Source organism: Ailuropoda melanoleuca, chromosome 15, assembly GCF_002007445.2.
Source record: "Ailuropoda melanoleuca isolate Jingjing chromosome 15, ASM200744v2, whole genome shotgun sequence".
NCBI classification, from domain to species: domain Eukaryota; kingdom Metazoa; phylum Chordata; class Mammalia; order Carnivora; family Ursidae; genus Ailuropoda; species Ailuropoda melanoleuca.
Genome location: NC_048232.1, coordinates 71,070,411 through 71,086,736, shown reverse-complemented (window position 1 = coordinate 71,086,736; position 16,326 = coordinate 71,070,411).

The window sequence follows — 16,326 nt, the reverse complement described above, 5'->3', positions numbered from 1 at the left end:
ATAGTCTATGAAGCGGAGTGGAACTTTTCTGTAACATTGCTGTCAAGCGACAGGACTCACGTCTGTGTATTAGGTTAACTGTTACATTAAATATCTATGCAATTGACCTTTTCTGTTTCATGGGGAATGATTTGAGCTATGATCAATCTACTGACATGGAATAGTTATTCTCTACCAGAGAAACAAGAGAGTATGATACTTGAGAGCCTGAGTTTGAATCCTGGTTCTATTGTTTACTATCTATGTAAACTTGTGCAAGTCTTTTAACTTCAGTTTCTATCTCAAAATGGAGGTTTTAATAGCATGTATCTCCTACCCTGTCAGCACTAAGCATGAAAAATGTGATCTCATTCTAGGATTATTCCATGGCACCAGAAGAAGTAGAATCCAAGAAGCCTGGATACCTAAACTTGTCTTCATTCATTCTTTCATCAAATATTTACCCAGTCCCTACAATGTGCTGGTAGAAATAGAGCAGTGATGATGAAAAATGTAACTCAATGCCAGTTTATGGTTTCCTGCTTCATCTGCCACCCTCGATGTGACCCTTCCATGTCACTCAGCACCCTAAGCATAGTGTTTCTCAAAGTAATTTGAACATAAGAATTACCTGGCATTCTTGTGAAAACACAGATTCTAAGGCCTCATCCTGCTGAATATCCTAGGAAGATTCTGACTTCCTTTTCCTCACTGGCAAAATAGGGAGCAAAGCAACCCCTACCACAATCTCATTGTGCATTCCAAGAGAAAGAGCATATGGGAAAGGGATTTGGAAACCATGAAGTCACTTTCCAGTGTGTGGCATTCAGGCTATCTCTGGATGTTCAGAGAAGCCAGCCAAGGGCCACTCAGCCTGTTCTATCTCAGTGTCCTCTCACCCCACCTCCTCTCTCTGAGCTCTCTGGAGACATGTGTCAGAAGCTACCCATCCCCATTTTAACCTAATGAGATAATGGATCTCAGACTGAAACCAGCCTCAAGTCTACCACCAAGGTGGACACCTGTATTCATTCTAGGAGTGCCTATTATAAAGCTTCAGAGGGCCATTCAGTGGCCATAACTGGTGGTTTTCAGGGGACAGCCCTGCCTTCCCTTGTCACCTGCTGAAATTGGAGATTAACCCAAAGATTAGAGTGGTGAACAGTAGGGTCTTAGTAAGTTCTCCTCATCCAGCCTCTGTCCATCTCTCCAGCTTTATCTCCTCTTCTTCCTCCTTCATTTCCTCCTCCTCCAGACATCCATCTAACCTCTGACTACATCTTCCCTTCTTTCAGTAATAAAATCCTCCAGTTTTGAACTGGCCACAAAGCCATCTAGAATAATGACTACATTTTCCAGCCCCCTTTCTACTATGATTAATGAAAAGTCAGCAGAAATGTCAAATGGTCGTAACTGGGAACAGTCCTCCATAAATAACTGGCATGTGTTTTATCCCTTTTCTATCCCAGCCTGTCCTCCATCCTGCTGCTTGGAATGTATATGTAATGGCTAAAGCTTTAGCATCTATTTTGAATGTTGGGAACAAGACTACCCATCAGGAGAACTGGAATAGAGAAGGAGCCTGGAGCCCTGAGCACTGTGTGGAGCTAAGCCTCTAATCTGGTCTTGAATTATCAACCTCTGGACTCTTACATAAGAGAAAAACAAACTTCTATCTGTTTTAAGCCACTGTTATATTGGGTTTCTGCTACTCACATCCAGATGAGTCCTAACTGATAAACTGCTCAGGAGCTGGATTCTAGAATTAAACTGCCTAGGTTCTATCCCTTATGAGCTCATAGACACAGGTCATTTGCTTCACTTCCTTGCCCCAGCTATAAAATGAGAATGTTAAGATAGCATCTACCTTCTAGGTAAGAAGGAGCTAATACACATGAAGCTTGAAGTATGTAAGACCTGGCACATAGCAAATGTCTAGAATGAAAGTATGCCCCAAAGTAGCAAGATTGAAGGGTATTTGTCTCTTGAATCAGGTGTAGGCTTTTTTAGTGCTGCAGCAATGGGAATAGTGGTAATAATAATATCTTTAAAATGTTTATAGAGCACTTTTCAGGAATCTTGTCAACATCTCTGTGAGTTACATATTATTATTTGCATTCCACAGAGAAGAAAATGGAAGGCTAGAGAAGTTTACTAACATGCAAAGACCACATAGCTACCAAGGGGCTGTGATAGGATTCACACCCAGGTCTCTAACCTGCGTATTCCCTTCATTTTCCACAAAGCTTAAGTGCAAGTTGTTGTACTGCTATGCATTCCTAACATGCCCTGAACGTGTAATTTTTGCAAAGGGACTCCCAGGCTAAATTTTTCTATTTGTAAAGAATCAAAACAAATGCCCAAATTCCCTGTGTAAGAAACTGTTTTCTGGTCCCTGACAGCTGTGGGCCCTTTAATGTGATCACAAAAAAAAAAAAAAAGCCCTAGAACATATTTTGAAAAAAGGGATCCGACCAGAGCTCGGCTCAGCAATGGGAGTAGAGGAAAGCCTTGATCTACCTTGATTGCAATCTGGTTAACAGAGCCTGATTGATATTTCAGGCTCACCCTAAAAGGGGCCAAAGAAGAGTCGAGCATCTGGGGCAGGGATGAGGCTCCATGACAGTGCATGTGTTTTGAATTGGAGATTCTTTTAACAGAAGCAATTTGGAAGCAGGACTGGAAGCTGCTGCTAACTGGAACATTGTAGCCATTTTCTGTGTTCCCTGAGGGCAAGGCCAGTAGCTCTCATTCCATTTGGGGGTATTTAAGTTAGATGCTAGGAGAACTTGTTCACACTAATGATTGTGAAAGGCAGACACAAATGTGGATGCAGAATATTGTTACTTGTGCAGATTTGAAAAAGGTATAGGAAAAAAATCTTTCACACATAGAGGATAGGGACGGAGCCCCATCCTAGTAGAAAACAGGAGGTGAGCGCAAACAGTAAAGGTATAATGGTTCTGATCAGTGAACACAGACCTAAGTTCAAATCCTAGCTTATAGGTTCAGTGATCTGGGCCCACCTCCTCCACCACTTGGATCCTCTTCCTCCCCTCTCTATAAAAAGAGGATCTCTACCTCTGAGAGTGACTGTGAGGTTGAAAAAAAGTATGTCCAACATTATGGGAGTTATTCAATACATATTCACTTCATCCTCTTCTCATGAATCTTTTCCTCTTCTTGACTTTATGATTCAGTACTTCCTGGAATTCTCAGGCACTAGAAGTTTTCCAGAGAGCTTAAACTGCTTAATTAGCTTCTGAGCTCTTCCAGCATCTTTCTGAGAGAGGTGAGTGGTAGAGATGGATCAGAAATCAGACAAACTGGGCTTTGCTTGCTGGCCCAGCAGCACCCCCTCACGTGCCATTAACCCCCTGTTCTCATGGGGCAAGAATGGGATTGTAACAAACAAGGGACTCTCCACCAAGACGTTCCACGCAGCATACGGAATCAGTGTGGCCTGTGGCCATTGCTTGTGCACCTTGCTGCCTGCAGAGTCATCTGTGAGGGCCTGAAATCTCCTGAAGTGTTGGGACTGGGGTCCAACAAGAGGCCGTGGGAAGAGCAGACATCAGCTGGCTGGTACACATCCCTGCATGGCCTGGAGCCTCGGGTCCCCTCAAGTATACAAGGTAAGGATGAGATGGGGTGAATGCTGAGGACTCTCTCTAAGCTCACCATTCCTCTGAGCCGGGATGTAGAGAATTTGTATAGGTGAATAGTGATATCTTGGTCCTCTGTTCCTTTCTGTAGGCTATACTCCTGAATCGTGTCTCTTGAAGAAAACATTTTTTAAGTCTGTGGGGGGCGGGGCTCCTGGTAGGGGCAGCATGGGGAGAAGCGCGGAGTTAACAATTAGGGAGGAGGTAGGAAACGTGACAATATCATCTTAGAACGGGTCACTCCAATCTCTTGTGTTTGCCTGGGTTAGGGAGGCCTGCCTGCCTTGTTCTACTTCACAGGAAAATGACAAAAATGAGTGGGAAAAGTTAAGTATGTCCATTTTGCCCCCAAGCCTTTTATAGTCTGCCACATCATTAAAAAGTCCTACTGCATAAGTCTTACACCCAAAGTTTAGAAAGAAAATATAGATTAAAAAGAATTTACATCCTAACAAAGTTTATTCTTTTCTTCACCTATATAATTTTTTATTTTAAAATGAGAGAGTTGATAAAGGAAAGAATTCCTTTTCAACTCAGAGGCCCTATGTTTAGTCCAATAACTTCCACTGTCAAGTGTAACTGCCCCAAAATGAACACAACCAGTGACAAGCCGTTGAAAAGATTTGCCTTATGTGATTTGTCTCTAAAGGTAAAGGGCACACATACAGTGTTATCTATGCCGATTTAATCCCAATATTTCCTCCAAAGGGGAGACAGAGACAGAGACACAGAGAGAAAAAGACCCAAAAGGGAGAGGAACTGGCTCTCAGTAGCTTTGCACTCAGCTGGAAAAGGAATTGAGGCTGGTTGCTACGACTTCAGTTGGCCCTTTCTCGTAGCGTTTGTGTAGGGGTGGCCGTTAGTGCAGTCCACTAGTGCCCCCTATTGTCCACTTCAGGAAAATCACAGGGCAGCCTGAACTTCTAAACCTGGATAGGTCATCTTAACAGGCTTTCAACTTCCCTGACAAATCTCAGAAAATTGAAACTGTGGTTCCACCTTTAATTCATTTATATTCATTTATAATCAAGTAACATTATTGTTTTAGAGATTTATAGGATGTTAGAAAGGATCTTTAGAAAATATTTAGCCAATTGTTTTTTACCTAAGTGTATTAGCTCTGAGATATTAGCAGCTATTGTGTGAAACCAAAGAGGGCCAGGAAATGCTGAGTTAAATAAACACTAAGTAAACATTAAATAAGCAGGTTCTTTCCTGCTGGCCTACTAATATCCTTTAACATGGATTATGTGTCACTCAAGGGGAAATGCAATTTCCCATTAGCACTTGACAGAAAACTACTTTTTATACGAATTTCTTGTAGGGTCAATATTCAGGAAACACACTTGGGTTGATATAAACGAGTCTAAATGAATTATTCTACGAATTTAGAAACAGTCCCAGAGAGGAGCTAGTGACTGGGTGGTAGCAGAGCCACCGTGAGGATCTGTTGGAGGCTCTCAAGCTCCCAGAGCTGCTAATTCACCGGAGTGCCCCTCTCCTTAGGGTTGATCTTTAGCATTTCTGTTTGCATAAAGCGTGTTTATTTGTGGAATGGGGAATGGCGCTGCCTTTAATCAAGGGTACTGGGAAAGTGAGGTAGACTCCTATCAAGTTAGCTCCAGCTCTTTGTAGAGAATTTGCTTCTGGTATTTTCAATTCAATTTCTCTCTGTCTCTTGTGAAGAACTTCATTGTTTTATAAAAACCCTATATTCAACAAATACTTATGCACACAGCTTTGTGCTAGTTGGACAACACAAAGAAGGGCAACATAATACACCACATTGATTAAGAGCAAAGGTTTGGACATCAAGTTCTGGTACTGCCATATTCTGGCTCTGTGTATTTGAACAAGTTACTTATTATTTTTAAGACTCAAGACATGGAAGCAATCTAAGTGTCCATCAACAGATGAATGGACTAAGAAACTGTTATGTGTGTGTGTACGTGTGTACGTATGTATATATATATATCCCAGCCTTTCAAAAGAAGATGTTGACATTTACAACAACATGGATGAACCCAGAAGAAATTCTACTAACACACAGAAAGAAAAAAACTGAATGATGTCACTTTTAAAAATATAAAAATATTGAATGCATAGAAGCAAAGAGTAGAATGGTGGTTACCAGGGATGGGAGGTGGAAGAAATGGGGAGATGTTGGTCAAATGGCACAAATTTGCAGTTATATAAGATGAATAATAAAAAAGATCTAATGTACAGCATGGTGACTATATTTCATAATACTATAATGAATACTCTAGAAATTTGCTAAGAAGGTAGATTTCAGGTGCTTTCATCACAGCAATAACAAAAATGGTAATTATGAGAGGAGAAGATATGTTAATTAGCTTGAAGGCCGTAATCATTTCACTATATATATGTATCAAATAATCATGTTATACACTGTAAATATATATAATTTTTATTTAAAAATCAATTTAATAAATAAATATAAGACTTAGACTCCCCATCTATAAAATGCAGATTATACTAATACCTTCACAAGTATTATATAAAATATAATATATTTATGTATTATATAAAATATATTTATATATTATATAAAAGTAGTATTATACTTTTTATGCATTGAGCATTAAAATGGCTAGTACAGTGCCAGCACATATAAGTTTTCAAGGAATATTTGCTATTATTGTTGTTGCCATTATGATTATTGATATTGTTGTTGTTGTTGTTGTTGTTATCCCTGTCCCCAAGGACTTAATAGCTCAGCTGGAGAAAGGAAACAGCACATCCAAAAGCTTCAAATAAATATAAGGGAATGGATCAGAGATAGCAACTAGGTTTCATGCCACTTGCCAACCCCAGGGCCTTCATTGACTGCCTCAGATTCTGTGTTGAGAAGAATTCTGAAGTTCTTGCCAGCCTTGAGGAGAAGGAGCGCCAATATCAATTAGTGATGTTTTTCATTGGAAAGGGAGTGTGGATAGGAGGCTATACTTGCCATTCTTAGAATGAATGATAAAATGTCATGTGTAGCAGGTTAGATAGAACAGTCACTTCTGGAGGAGATAGGATAGCTGGACTTGGGAGGTGGGTTTGATATGAATGAAAGGAAATGAAGTAAGGCAGGAAGAGGTATCTGGCACCAGGAGTTTTCTGAGAAAATGTGCTAAGGATAAAATGCACATGGCCATTTGGGTGGCAGTAAGTAGACCAGCCTGTCTAAAGAAAGGTTTGATGCTACAGGCTAGCGCTACCAATATGGTAACCAGAGATTCTGAGCTGGTGACCCAACATCAAATAAGCTGTCCCATTGTTCCCCAAAATTTCCCTCATATGCACTGGCACATGTGCCTAAATTTGAAATTCAGAAAATGTGGACACCAGTAAGCCTCTCGTACCATCTCATCTACCATGGAGCTATTCAAAGACTCCTTCCCTTTGCTCATGAGGACCATCCTTTTGTGTTCAGTTCATGGCTTCTGTTCAAAACCCATCAGTCTCTGTGCATTTTACAAAGTTGTTACAAATGTCTTCCATCAGGCACAGCTGGCATTGCAGCCCCAAGCATCTGAAATTCTCAACCAATGCACACACAGATTAAAAAGTCATTGAAAATGAAAAAGGGCACCTGGGGGGCTCAGTTATTAAGTGGCTGCCTTTGGCTCAGGTCATGATCCCAGGGTCCTGGGATCAAGCCCCGCATCGGCTCTCTGCTCAGTGGGAAGGAAGCCTGCTTCTCTCTCTCTGACTCTCCCTACTTGTGTTCCCTCTCTTGCTGTCTCTCTCTCTCTGTCAAATAAATAAAATCCTTTAAAAAAATGAAAAGTGAAGACTCAACAGAAATTGTAGCTGCCGTGTATACCACGTGCCCGCTCTATACTCAGAACTGCGCTACCCCGGGGGGCAGTGGAGGGAAGGCGGGTATCAAAGAGATATTTATCAAAACCACAAATAAGAATGGGAAGTTTTGAAAAATTCCTGTTTGTAAAACTTCATAATTTGGCATAGTGTGATTTTATTCATTCATTACTTTTTATGGAATGTCTACCACTAAGCTGGGACTTCTGTATTAGTTAGGACTCATGTGGTTACAAGTGACAGAGAGACCTAACTCAAACTCATTTAAGCTAAGGAGAGGGTTGTTATAAGGGATAATGTGATGTCTGTGAAACCCAAAGACAGGAATGTGCCCAGGGCAGGGGAACAACTGAAACCAGGAGCTAAAAAACATCAGGGTTGTTCTTTATTCTTTTTGTCTCTGTGCTTCCATTCACTCTCTTCATTAGTTTCATTCTTCATTCTAGCTAGTGATCAGCTTTCTTCAAGTGGTGAAAAACATGGGGGCCAACAGCTCCCTAACTTAACAGTATATTTAATAGCTTTGGTCACTAGGGGAAAAAAAACAAAACACAAAAACCAAAAACCTATCTTAACATTCTTTCTGATTCCAAGTTGAAAAATCTCAGGGAAGGACTCATTGAAGCAGTTGGAGTCAGGTAAACTCCAGAGAGTCATGAAACAATATGGCAGATCCTGTAGGAACCACAAAGATGGGGATAAGGAAGGGAATCTTCTGGAAGAGAGAGGGTGGGGTGAGGTGCTGGGCAAACAAAACAAGAAATGCCTGTGACATCTTCCCTTATTTATCATGCTAACTCCACTTAGCTATCAATTCCACTCATTGAATAAGCACATATTTACTCATTTACTGAGTGTTTGCTACATGCTCTATACTGTGCTAGATTTTAGAGATGAAAAGATAACCATGATGCCTCTTAGAGTGCTAGGCATTCAGAAATACAAAGAAACATAAAATATACTTGGTTTAGGACCTCTAGGAATTTACCATATAACCGGGGAGAGAAGGCTGTGTATTTGGAGAATAACCAAGTGTCAAGCTGTGTGCTATGGATGATGAAGTTAAAAGAAGGTAAGTGGGGTCAGTGAGGCCTGGAACATTCAGGGGAACCAGCTTGGAGAGGGTGATACTTCGGCAGGGTCTTTAAAGGGTGAGGAAGTTTTTGTTTATGACCACATGTGTTTCAAGTGCAGGATTTTCACAACATCACACTAAGTGAGGCCCTCTGCTCATGGCTCTCTGCATCTGGAGGCCTTCTGGAATGCAGCCGTCAGCCAGTGGCCCTGTTCCTCTCTCAGAGACAGGACTACCACCCACAGCTCTTCTGATAGTCTTGTTTTTTATTGCCATGGCTCATTGGATCAAAGCCTCTGAGTTTGATGCAAGTTCAGAATAATTCAAGGATTAACTCATCTCTCTGTGCTTGGGGAGCTACACAAGCAACATCTGGTAGAGCCTGCAGAGGGATTCTTCACCCAAGGAGTTTCAGATTTCAACATGTGAGCCATCGTGCTGAATAACATCATCGACGGGAAACAGCACTCAGAGACCTCATCTTGTAACAAGAGCTCTGTGTAACACCCCGCGGTCATGTTTTGCACACAATTATAATAAATGGTGCAAATTTTAACAGGTTCTTTATCATCTTGTTTCTTGCCAAAGGGACTGAATTCCACATTGATGGGGTTGAAATTCCCTTGTGGATTTCCTCTGGGACCATTCCATAACCCATCCTAGCACCATTAATAACACCCTTCCTGTGCATGGACAAGACCATAGTCTCACATTTTAACGTTGTCACAGGGAATCTCTTGGTCATTCCTTTTGTCAAATCCCATCTGTCCCCTCCCTGTCTTCCCAGGCCCCCTGGAAAGTCCTTGGTTGGGACCATTCCTTACCTCTTGGTAAATCCTGATTTGGTAAATCCCTGGCTCTGCCCTCTGTATCCCATGGGTTAGTCCCACCGCTCCTGGAGTTCTCTTCAATATTTTACCATGCTCTTAAAGGTGAAACACTATAATAACTAATAGTTGGGTGTTATGTGCCAGGGATGTATCATTAGAGAGACACTGTTATCATTACCCATGACTCACCAGAAAGAAAAATGAGGCTCAGAGTTCGAGTGACTTGCCCAAGTACAAGGTATGAACCCATGTCTGTCTCATTTCAAAGACTGTGTTCTTTTTAAGGGATAAGTATAGGGACCCAAACATATGGTGATGGGAGACTCACGTGGGAATCCCTACTTCTAACTTGGGGAAGGAGAAGGAAAGAAGAAAACACAAAGACTATGGCTCTGAATTCAGAGGAGAATTTTGAGTAATGGTGAATTATGTCTAAAGCCAAAATGGGTTGGTGAATATTGAGAACATTGGAATGAAAAAGGTTATTGGCAAATGTTTTCAAGAAAAACTTCAGTAGAGTAATGGACCTGAAAGAGGTTAGTGAGTGGGTAGAACGATACAGACAATATAGGAATTATTTTAACAAACCCTCCAGGGGATCCTGATACACACTCAAGTTTGTAACCCACTGCTATCGCAGAGTTTCTCAGCCTTGGCTGCACACTGGAATCACTTGGAATAATGATGCTTCTGCCCCATTTCCAGGCAATGGGGTTTGATAACACTCTCCAGGTGATTCTAATGTGCATCCAGATTTGGAAACCACTGCCATCATCAAAGAGGAAAGGGAAGGAGTAATTCTTTTTTTTTTTTTAAAGATTTTATTTATTTATTCGACAGAGATAGAGACAGCCAGCGAGAGAGGGAACACAAGCAGGGGGAGTGGGAGAGGAAGAAGCAGGCTCATAGCAGAGGAGCCTGATGTGGGGCTCGATCCCGGAACGCCGGGATCACGCCCTGAGCCGAAGGCAGACGCTTAATCGCTGTGCCACCCAGGCGCCCCAGGGAAGGAGTAATTCTAGCTGCAATGCAGAGCTCTGGCTATCCCAGGCATTTTACTAAGAAGTGCTTTTCAAGCTTGAAAGGGCATAAAGATAATCCAACAAGCCCCCAGTGCTTTGCAGGCATTGCTGTAATGAATCCTCATGACAAGTCTATGAGGCAGGTACCATCATTAGTCCCATCTTATAAATGAAGACACTGAGTTCCCAAGAGGTTACCTGCTTTGCCTGGGGTGTCATGGCAAGAATATGGTAAAGCTGGAACTTGAAAATTAAGTCTACTTTGACTCCAAAGTACTCACTTCTTTTAAAATAGTGGTAAAATATACATGACATAAAAATTGTCACTTTCATCATTTGTAAGCGTACAATTCAGTGGCATTAAGTATATTCACAATGTTGTACCACTTACCACCACTATCCATTTCCAGAACTTTTTCATCATTTCAAATAGAAACTCTATACCCATTAAAGAGTAACTCCATTCTCCTCCCCCTCCAGCCCCCTGGTAACCTCTATTCTGCTGTCTCTATGAATCAAAGTATTTCTTCTAAAGTACTGTTTCTAGATGGGCTGAAAGAAGAAATGGAGGTGCTGAAATTGATCATTTTTTTTCCTTGAATAAGGGTATCTCTGAGTTAGCTAAGGCTCCCACCTGCAACCTATGTTCCCAAAATTTTGAACAACTTGTAATTCCCACCAAACAGCATATTGTCTCTTGACTCTGTGCCACAGCACAGGTGAATCCCTCCACTGTGTGCCTTTTCACACCTTGCCTTCACTTAGCAAGCTGTCTCCTCCTCCAAGTCCCCCTCCAGGGATGACTGTCCCTGGGAATCTGAATCAGGTGCTTCAACTGGTCCCACAGGCCAGACTTTGCAAACTGGCATGCATTCCAATCACTTCGGCATTTTGTTAAAATGCAGATTTGGATTTAGTGGGTTTGGGACAGGGCCCTAAGATTCTGCATTTCTGTCAAGATTTTGGGTAATGCTTATGCTACTGGTCCCCAACCACACTTAGAGTAATGAGATCAAAGAGTGCAGTGCTTTACCATAGCATGTTTTACTGTAGTATTCCTTTGGCTGTTTCACCATTCCACTGTAAACACCTTGAGGACAGAAACCCATTTTATTTATTGTTATATTCCAGAGGCTAGCATTGTGCCAACCCAGAGTAGCTCTCAATAAATGCTGACATATGAATAAATAAATGAGTTCACAGGCTGGAAAAATAAAAAGGAACCAGATCTGTAAAGAGCCTCATAGACCATACTAAGGAATTTGAAATTTATCCTGAAGTTATGGGGAGCCACTGAAGGATTTTAAGAGGGTGATATATCAAATGTGTATGTGCAATGTGTTACAGAGGACCAAGACTGAAATCAAGGAAATAGTGAGCTACTGCACTAGTCCAAGCAAATTATTATGAAGGCCTGCACTAAGGTAGTGATGGTGGAAATGGAGAGGAAGAGGATTCAAGACCATAAAAATGGGTTGACCACACATTCCCATTCACTTCAGACAGACCCAGTTTATTCTGGGTACAATTACCAATAGTGTCCCTTTCTTTTCCCAAAATACCCTGGTTTGGATGAACTAACTGTTCACCCTGTACATAGGAGATAAAGTTAATAGAACATGAGGTGGGGTGGGGTGGGGAGCAGAGTGAGCAGTCCAGGATATGGTTCTCAAGTTTCTGCCCTTGGTGACCAAGTGGATGCTAACGCCATTTACCACACTAGGCAGTCCGGGAGGAGAAGCAGTGGGAGAAGTTTCTCCTTAAAATAAAAATAACTAAGTCATATACAAGTCTTTGAAAAATGTTATTAAGTAAATTGCAGTAATAGCATGACAAAAATTACAAAGGAGACCCGCAAATGGCTGAAATTTTGGGGATACTGATCAAAGGTATCACCAAATTGAGAACATCCTTCCTTCCCAAAGCTCTGAATTGTTAGTCTCAGATTAGGAAAGCTCCCCAATCTGTCATACAAACCAACTGCAGATGGGAAGTCAAAATGATCAATTAATTCTGGGTTTTGTTTTTCCCCATTTTCTTCCCTTCAAGTCATTGCCGTGTCTGTTCCTATCAGCCAATGAATTTTTAGGATTCGCTGGATCACATTTGACCACGGTCATTTAGACAGTCAAAACAATGATATAGCACGTGAAGACCTAACTAACTGAGGAAGAAGGAAGAATACCTTCCCTGGTTGGGCCTGAGCCAAAGGTCAGTGAGCACAAAAATGTTCTGCCTCACTTACAAACCGCATGACCCAACATCCTTACTAACCTTCATTCACACTTGCCAACACCTCAGCTTTCCCCCTTCCCCCCAACATGTCAACAACTAGGTAATTATTTCATAAACCTCAGAACATACCTTTGCTACTTCTTCTGGCCAGAGAAACCTGGGATTTTCCCAGTTTCAATTTCAAGGTGGCTCTTATTTGAGGGTTCCAAGTGCAGTCAAGCAGAAGAATAAATTCACCCACTAGAGCCTTTTGAGGGAATTTTCAAACTGTGGCTTTTCAAGTATTAAGAGGAAATGACAGACTGAACTAAGCTCAGTATTCATTTTAATACACGTGCTAAAGGTTATGTTAGCAGCTGTCATATTGCTGGCCAGCTCTAAATACATCACTCTTCACTTTAAATCAGATGTCTTGGGTAGTACCTGGAACTTGCTACTCTGGGCTAACCCTGAGCAAAAGGATTGTTCCAGGAGGTGAAATTTATCTTCTAGGCATCCCTATCACTGGTGCTAATGTCAGCCTGATGGGCAAGAGACCTGGAACCCAGGACCCCAAGTCCTGAGACCGTTACTGCTTCCTACTGCTGTTGGAGACTCAGAGAACTCTATCACATGCTGGAGTCTGACACCAAACCCAATGAATCCCCCTGGTGTTTTCCCAGCCTGGGGACAGCCTCTGACCCCACCATGACTTCCTCCTTGGGAAGTAGAGAGCAGATATTTCCAAACGAAGACAACCCCAAGTCTGCATTACTGCACCAACCAGAAGCAAAAGACAGGAGTTGAAAGTCCTAAGAAAACACACCTCAGAGCCTCCAGAGCCTTAATCACACTGAAAGACCTTTCTCCAAGCCCCACTTTCCAAAGGAATCCTTGGCCATTTCTGTGTTCCTCCTCAGGGATTGTGGATGGGTGCAGAAAAGTTCATTTCACACACCCACCAAAAATCAGGGGTGGCATACAAGTTCCCCCTTTATTATGTTTCTACTTCTGATTCCCATGACCTACCCCTTCCCTCCCAAGTCTTAAATGCAGAGTTCAACTAGGATCCACCCTTTCGAAGCAACACAGACATTTCACACATTCTTCTAGACTTGCCAGTTTGGGGACTTGACTCCTTAGGGCATTGTATTATATGACTGGAAAAGCTGACAAATTCATTCATAATCACACAATAATGGTTGATAATCACATTGTCCCTGATGGAAAAGGTTGACTGCAGGAGGTACAGCCCTGGGGTGGCTCCTAACCCCATCACTTGCCACCTGGTGACAACCTGACTGCAATAATTTTGTCAGTGGTAAAATGGGACTAACTGTGGTGAAATTCCCTTCTCTCAGTGCCTTTGATATGGTTAGATGCTCAACCAGTGTTAACAGAATCTGAGTGATAATTTAAGCAGGTAGAGAAATGTCCTTGGTGGTTAGTGGTTAAGCGAGACTCCCTAGTACCTGGTACTGAAGACAATTACGCTGCATCTCTGCAGGTAATTCCAAATAACATTTTCTTTTTCAAAATGACAAATGGACCATTCGGACTGTGAAACCATTTTGTATGATATTACAATAGTAGACACATGCCATTATACACTTGTCCAAACTCATTTAATACGCATCCCCAAGAGTGAACCCTAATATAATCCATGCACTACGGGTGATAATGATGTCTCAGTGTGGGGCCATCAGCTGTAACAAAAGCATCACTCTGGGGGGGGCAGTGGGGGACACTGGGCTCGTTGAGGGGAGCTCTGCACTTCCTGCTCAATTTTGCTGTGAACCTAAACTGCTCTAGAAAGTAAAGTTTATAAATTTTAAAAATGCCATAAAACGTACATTTAAGCAAAATTAAAGCCTATTATTTCTAAATAAGTTTTTTTAAGTTTCTCAAATCTGGACTTTCCTCTCTCTCTCTCTCTCTCTCTGTCTCTCTCTCTCTGTCTCTCTGTCTCCTGCATTGCTCTGTCCCCCACTCACTGGGTCATTCCACAGTGACCACCAAGCTACAAGGTCAGGGAGGGCCAACGGATCTGTGAATTCCCCCTGGCGTTCTGTCATGGGTCAGTTGGCCAGAAAGGGGCAAGGGGATATTGAGACCGATAACTGAGGTCTATAAAAGCAAAATGTTCTCAGAAGAAAGTGTAAGTGAAGTACTAGCTCTTCCAAGAGACACCAAAAAGAGAAAGTGGCTAGGAAAGGAACGACATTAGAAGAGACAGTGACAAAAGCGCAAGATCACAATGAAAAACCCAAGAGAGATGGAGACACTTTTGACCATTAAAAGGAGAAGAGTAGGAACCAGAGAGGAGGAGAGAGAAGACAGTGGAGTTCTGCTATCCTCAGAGAGGGGAGCAAAGAGCCTTGCCCTCCCTGCCCTTGGTGCTTAAATAAAAAGGGGAAACAAAGTGGTGCCTGGGTGGCTCAGTCGGTTGAGCATCTGCCTTCAGCTCAGGTCATGATCTCAGGGTCCTGGGATCGAGTCTTACATCAGGCTCCCTGCTCAGCGGGGATTCTGCTTCTCCCTCTGCCTTTCCCCCCTGCTCCTGTGCTCTCTGTCACTCTCTGTCTCTCTCTCAAATAAATAAATAAAATCTTTTTTAAAAGGTGGGGGGACAAAGAGGGAAAGTGTTCATAGAACAGTGACACTGTCAGCCTGCCTCTGTCCCACACCATCTACCAGAGAATTCACATCTGTGCCTATCGATGAATATCCATTCATCGATATTATTGACTCACCAAGAAAAGGTGAATTTATTTTTTTAATTTTTAAAAAATATTTTATTTATTTGTCAGAGAGGGGGAGAGAGAGAGAGCACAAGCAGGAGGAGGGCAGGCAGAGGAGAAGCAGGGCCCTGCTGAGCAAGAACCCCCCCCCCGCCCCGACTCAGGACTCAGTCCCAGGACCCTGGGATCATGACCTGAGCCGAAGGCAGACGCTTAACCAACTGAGCCNAGCCGAAGGCAGACGCTTAACCAACTGAGCCACCCAGGCGTCCCTGAAAAGGTGAATTTATAGTCAGCATCCTCAGTTTAGAAAAAAGGGTAAAATAGTTGGAAAGGTTTTCAAACAAAAAATGATCAAGTAAAAAGGTTCTGAAGGCAAGATGACAGTATCTGTCAAATTAGAGATGCAGTTCCCATCCGCCCCCGCACTCCTGCTTATGGGAATCTCTCCCACAGATTTCCTCACACGTGTATGAAGTGATGTACGTACAAGGTCATTCACGTGCCAGTGCAGCACTTTGGGCACCACACGATGGTTCCTCAGACAGGGGACTTGTTAAATAAACAATGGCACAGGCGCACAATGGATACTACACATAGCTAACAGAACAACCTAAAAAAATGAGGAAGCGCTCTCTCTATTGATAAGGAAGCATCTCCAAAATATGTTGCTTCGTCAAAGGAAGGCTCAAAGCTGTCAGTGCAGTATGTGACGTTTGGGGTAGAAGTTAAAAGGGAAATATTTTTAAGTGTTTCTGCTTGTATTTTCATAAAAAGTGGATATCTGCAAAAAGAGGTGTGTATTGAGTAAATGTGGATAAAGGAATAGTACAAAGGCTTTTCACAGAGTTCCTTTTTATATTGCTTTGATTTTTTAATCCCATGCATACTATTACTGATTCAAAAGTTTTAAAATAAGAACAAATGGTTCAGAAAGTAAGGGCTATAAGCAGGAGCAGCTGAATCCCC